Here is a 6,953-nt window from a genome sequence, read left to right on the forward strand (position 1 = left end):
AACCAAAAGCAAATTAAATCAATCATAGCAATTCATCAACCACCGATAGGACAACGAAAATCTACTCAGACATCATAGGATGGCAACACATCATTGGATAATAATATGAAGCATAAAGCACCATGTTCAAGTAGAGGGTACATCGGGTTGTGGGAGAGTGGACCGCTATAGATAGAGGGGGGAAGGTGATGGAGATGTTGGTGAAGATGGTGGAGGTGTTGGTGTAGATCGTGGTGATGATGATGATGGCCATGGCAGCATTCCGGCGCCACCGGAAGAGAAGGGGAGAGGGGGCCCCTTCTTCTTGTTCTTCCTTGACCTCCTCCCTAGATGGGAGAAGGGTTTCCCCTCTGGTCCTTGGCCTCCATGGCATGGGAGGGGCGAGAGCCCCTCCAAGATTGGATTTGTCTCTTTGTCTCTCTCTGTTTCTGCGTTCTCCTCTGTTGCCCTTTCACCGTTTCGTATATATATGGAGATCCGTAACTCCGATTGGCCTGAAACATTCGCCGTGATTTTTTTACCAAAAAATAACTTTCTTGCAGCCGAAGAAGGGCATCAACCGCCTTACGGGTGGCCCATGAGGGTCAGGGGCGCGCCCAAGGGGGGCAGGCGCACCCCCTGCCTCGTGGCGACCTCGGGCACCGTCTCGCGTGGATTTTTCTTCCGGAATATTCCAAATATTCCAAAAGTAAGCTCCGTCCGTTTTTATCCCGTTTGGATTCTGTTTGATATGGATATTCTGCTAAACATAAAACATGTAACAAACAGGAACTGGCACTGGGCACTGGATCAATATGTTAGTCCCAAAAATAGTATAAAAAGTTGCCAAAAGTATAAGAAAGTTGTATAATATTGGCATGGATCAATCAAAAATTATAGATATGACGGAGACGTATCAGCATCACCAAGCTTAGTTCCTGCTCGTCCTCGAGTAGGTAAATGATAAAAAAGATAATTTTTGATGTGGAATGCTACCTAGCATAATCTTGATCACATATCTTATCATGGCATGAATATTAAGACACGAGTGATTCAAAGCAATAGTCTATCATTTGACATAAAAACAATAATACTTCAAGCCCACTAATAAAGCAATCATGTCTTTTCAAAATAACAAGGCCAAAGAAAGCTATCCCTACAAAATCATATAGTCTGGCTATGCTCCTTCTTCACCACACAAAATATTCACATCATGCACAACCCCGATGACAAGCCGAGCAATTGGTTCATACTTTTTAACACGCTTCAGCATTTTCAACCCTCACGCAATACATGAGCGTGAGCCATGGACATAGCACTATAGGTGGAATAGAATGGTGGTTGTGGAGAAGACAAAAAGGAGAAGATAGTCTCACATCAACTAGGCGTATCAATGGGCTATGGAGATGCCCATCAATAGATATCAATGTGAGTGAGTAGGGATTGCTATGCAACGGATGCACTAGAGCTTTAAGTATATGAAAGCTCAAACTAAAACTAAGTGGGTGTGCATCCAACTTGCTTGCTCATGAAGACCTAGGGCATTTGCGGAAGCCCATCGTTGGAATATACAAGCCATGTTCTATAATGAAAATTCCCACTAGTATATGAAAGTGATAACTCAAGAGACTCTCTATATGAAGAACATGGTGCTACTTTGAAGCACAAGTGTGGTAAAAGGATAGTAACATTGTCCCTTCTCTCTTTTCCTTCATTTTTTTGTTTTTTGTTTTTTGGATGGGCTTCTTTGGACTCTTTTTTTATTTGGGCTTCTTTGGCCTCATTTATTTTGATTACCTCACATGGGACAATGTTCTAATAATGATGATCATCACACTTTTACTTACTTACAACTCAATATTACAACTCAATACTAGAACAAAGATATGACTCTATATGAATGCCTCCGGTGGTGTACCAGGATGTGCAATGATCTAGCGTAGCAATGACATCAAAAAACGGACAAGCCATGAGAACATCATGCTAGCTATCTTACGATCATGCAAAGCAATATGACAATGAATGATCAAGTCATGTATATGATGATGATGGAAGTTGCATGGCAATATGTCTCGGAATGGCTATGGAAATGACATGATAGGTAGTATGGTGGCTGTTTTGAGGAGGAGGTATATGGTGGGTTTATGGTACCGGCGAAAGTTGCGCGATACTAGAGAGGCTAGCAATGATGGAAGGGTGAGAGTGCGTATAATCCATGGACTCAACATTAGTCATAAAGAACTCACATACTTATTGCAAAAGTTTATTAGCCCTCGAAGCAAAGTACTACAACGCATGCCCCTAGGGGGATAGATTGGTAGGAAAAGACCATCGCTCGTCCCCGACCGCCACTCATAAGGAAGACATTCAATAAATACCTCATGCTCTGACTTCGTTACACGGTTCACCATACGTGCATGCTACGGGAATCACAAACCTCAACACAAGTATTTCTACTAATCCACAACTACCCACTAGCATGACTCTAATATCACCATCTTTATATCGCAAAACTATTGCAAGGAATCAAACATATCATATTGAGTGATCTACAAATTTTATGTAGGATTTTATGACTAACCATGTGAATGACCAGTTCCTGTCATCTCTCTAAATAGATATAAGTGAAGCAAGAGAGTTTATTTCTTTCTACAAAATATATGCCCACGCTCTAACAAATATAAGTGAAGCAAACGAGCATTCTACAAATGGCGGTTGTCTAAGTGAAGAGAAACATGAATCCAAACTTCAAATGATATAAGTGAAGCACATGAAGCATTCTATAAAGCCATACTCAAAAGATATAAGTGAAGTGCAAAGAGCATTCTATAAATCAACCAAGTACTATCTCATACCAGCATGGTGCATAAATAAAAATGAAAACTAAATGCAAAAGACGCTCGAAGATTGCACATATCGCATGAACGAAATGAATCCGAAAACATACCGATACTTGTTGAAGAAAGAGGGGATGCCTTCCGGGGCATCCCCAAGCTTAGACGCTTGAGTCTCCTTGAATATTTACTTGGGGTGCCTCGGGCATCCCCAAGATTGAGCTCTTGCCTCTCTTCCTTCTTCTCACATCGAGACCTTCTCGATCATCGAACACTTCATCCACAAAAAACTTCAACAGTAAACTCGGTAAGATTCGTTAGTATAATAAAGCAAGTCACTACTCTAAGTACTATTGAAAACCAATTCATATTTTGTTTTTGCATTATAGCTACTGTAGTATAACTTTTCCATGGCTTAATCCACTGATATAATTCGATAGTTTCATCAAAACAAGCAAACTATGCATCAAAAACAGAATCTGTCTAAAACAGAACAGTCTGTAATAATCTGAACATTAACTGTACTTATAATACTTGAAAAATTCTTCCAAAATTTGGACAAATAAAAAATTTGTAAATAAAGACAGTGCAAAAAGAATCAGAACCATTTGACGTTCCAGCTAAAAATGTAAAATCGCACACTACAGCCAAAGTTTCTGTCCTGCACCGTACAAACCATCAAGCAAATGTAAACATCCTAAAGGCAAACCTTGGCTCATTATTTTTATAATACAATGGAATTTTACAAGGGTATAATTATTTTTATTGAAAAGTTTCTGTAATCAAGATTCACAAAGTTGCCGTGAACATGAACAAAGTTCAAGGAGCTCTCCCACTTCAACAATGCTTGTCTTTCTCACTTTCACTTTCCTTTTTGAAAAAGTTTTGGGTTCCCCTCTTTATTTTATTTTGTTTTTAAACTATATAAAAGCACTCAACAGAAATAAATGACTATCTAAACCTTCCGGGTTGTCTCCCTGGCCGTGCTTTCTTTAAAGCCATTAAGCTAGGCATATGGTGCTCAAGTAATGGATCCACCCAGATCCCAAGGTATATCAAAGCCAATTTTAATTAACAATGATTTATAATTTAGTAGTGAGCACAAAGTAACATATATCATGCAACAACGAAGTCTAACTCTCTTTCTATGCATCGGCATGTCGTAAAAGAACAATTCATGCACACATAGTAAAGGCCAATGCATAGTATAAACAGTTCCTTGCAATTTTATCGTATTGGAAACATTGAGAGGTGGAGATATAGTTCCTCTCTCATAATAATTGAAAGTAGAAGCAGAAAGCACATGCATATTATATTCACCAAAATCATCATGTGCAACGGTATAAGGCAACCCATCAATACAATCCTTAATAAGGGTAAACTTCTCTGATATTGTGTAGTTGGGAGAATTCAAAAAGATAATAGGACTATCATGTGTGGGTGCAATATCAACAATTTCATGTTTAACATAAGGAACTATAGCAAGTTCATCTCCATAAGCATAATTCATATTGGCATCTTGGCCACAAGCATCATCAAAAAGGGATATTTCAAGAGAATCAACGGGATCATAATAATCATCATAGCAATCATCCTTCGGTAAGCACGAAGGGGAATTAAACAATGTATGTGTTGAAGAGTTACTCTCATTAGAAGGTGGGCACGGGTAGCTAATCCGCTCTTCCTCCCTTTGTTCTTCGCTCTCCTCCTCATCTTTTTCATCCAATGAGCTCACAGGTTCATCAATTTCTTCTTCCATAGACTCCTGCAAAATATTAGTCTCTTCTTGGACAGCGGGGTAGTCCTCAATATATGGTTCAACATAGGCATTAGAAGAATAATTATCATAGCAATATTTAAGTATGTCAAAATTTTCAGATTTGTAAAGAGTAGCATCATACGTTTCAATCAAAGAAGCAATTTCATAAGCACCCTTAAAAGAAACAAATTCTTCAAGTTGTTGAACATCATAGTAACTATAAACACCCTTAGCATACGAAGATACGATTCCATTTTCACTAAACTCAAATTGATAGGGAAGGTGTTTCTTAGGGTTTTCAGAACAACAAGTAATATCATATATTTTGCATAAATTCCAAGCATAGCATTGCAAACGATGAATTTGACCCAGTAAAATTTTCCCTTTTTCAGATATTCGGTGTCGCACATAACAAGCATGCTCATCCAAAGATTTGCCCTCAACTAAGCTAGTTGGGGTTTCAACACGAGCACATAGGGATCAAAGATGATCCAAGTAATAAGCTTCAGCAGTTAGATAGATTTTGAGTGGTTCTTCAACCATTGGTTTAGTAGGTACAACTAATTTTTTGGTATTTTGCGTTTCCTATCCATAACTAAAGATAGAAAAGGAAGGAAATATGCCCTAGAGGCAATAATAAAGTTATTATTTATTTCCTTATATCATGATAAATGTTTATTTTCATGCTAGAATTGTATTAACTGGAAACATAATACATGTGTGAATACATAGACAAACAGAGTATCACTAGTATGCCTCTACTTGACTAGCTCGTTGATCAAAGATGGTTATGTTTCCTAACCATAGACATGGGTTGTCATTTGATTAACGGGATCACATCATTAGGAGAATGATGTGATTGACTTGACCCATTCCGTTAGCATAGCACTTGATCGTTTAGTTTGTTGCTATTGCTTTGTTCATGACTTATACATGTCCCTATGACTATGAGATTATGCAACTCCCGTTTACCAGAGGAACACTTTGTGTGCTACCAAACGTCACAATGTAACTGGGTGATTATAAAGGTGCTCTACAGGTGTCTCCGAAGGTACTTGTTGGGTTGGCGTATTTCGACATTAGGATTTGTCACTCCGATTGTCGGAGAGGTATCTCTGGGCCCTCTCGGTAATGCACATCACTTAAGCCTTGCAAGCATTGCAACTAATGAGTTAGTTGCATGATGATGTATTACAGAATGAGTAAAGATACTTGCCGGTAATGAGATTGAACTAGGTGTTGAGATACCGACGATCAAATCTCGGGCAAGTAACATACCGATGACAAAGGGAACAACATATGTTGTTATGCGGTTTGACCGATAAAGATCTTCGTAGAATATGTGGGAGCCAATATGAGCATCCAGGTTCCGCTATTGGTCATTGACCGGAGACGTGTCTCGGTCATGTCTACATAGTTCTCGAACTCGTAGGGTCCGCACGCTTAAAGTTCGATGACGGTTATATTATGAGTTTATGTGTTTTGATGTGCCGAAGGAGTTCGGAGTCCCGGATGAGATCGGGGACATGACGAGGAGTCTCGAAATGGTCGAGACGTAAAGATCGATATATTGGGCGACTATATTCGGACATCGGAAAGGTTTCGAGTGATTCTGGTATTTTCGGGAGTACCGGGGAGTTACGGGAATTCGTATTGGGCCTTAATGGGCCAGACGGGAAAGGAGAGAAAGGCCTCAAAGGGTGGCCGCACCCCTCCCCATGGGCTGGTCCGAATTGGACTAGGGAGGGGGGGGCCTTCCTTCCTTCTCCTTTTCCATTCCCTTTCCTTCTCTCCTACTCCTACTACTTGGAAGGGATCCTAGTTCTACTAGGAAAGGGGGAATCCTACTCCCGGTGGGAGTAGGACTCCCCTAGGGCACGCCATAGAGAGGGCCGGCCCCTCTCCTCCTCCACTCCTTTATATACGTGGCCAGGGGGCACCCCATAGACACAACAATTGATCCTTGAGATCTATTAGCCGTGTGCGGTGCCCTCCTCCACCATAATCATCGATAATATTGTAGCGGTGCTTAGGCGAAGCCCTGCGACAGTAGAACATCAAGATCTTCACCACGCCGTCGTGCTGATGGAACTCTTCCACGACATTCTGCTGGATCAGAGTCCGGGGATCGTCATCGAGCTGAACGTGTGCTAGAACTCGAAGGTGTCGTAGTTTTGGTGCTTGATCGGTCGGGCCGTGAAGACGTACGACTACATCAACCGCGTTGTGCTAACGCTTCCGCTTTCGGTATACAAGGGTACGTGGACAACACTCTCCCCTCTCGTTGCTATGCATCACCATGATCTTGCGTGTGCGTAGGAAAATTTTGAAATTACCCCATAACCCAACAGTGGCATCCGAGCCAGGTTTTATGCGTTGAT

Source organism: Triticum dicoccoides, chromosome 3A (genome assembly GCF_002162155.2).
Source record: "Triticum dicoccoides isolate Atlit2015 ecotype Zavitan chromosome 3A, WEW_v2.0, whole genome shotgun sequence".
NCBI classification, from domain to species: Eukaryota; Viridiplantae; Streptophyta; class Magnoliopsida; order Poales; family Poaceae; genus Triticum; species Triticum dicoccoides.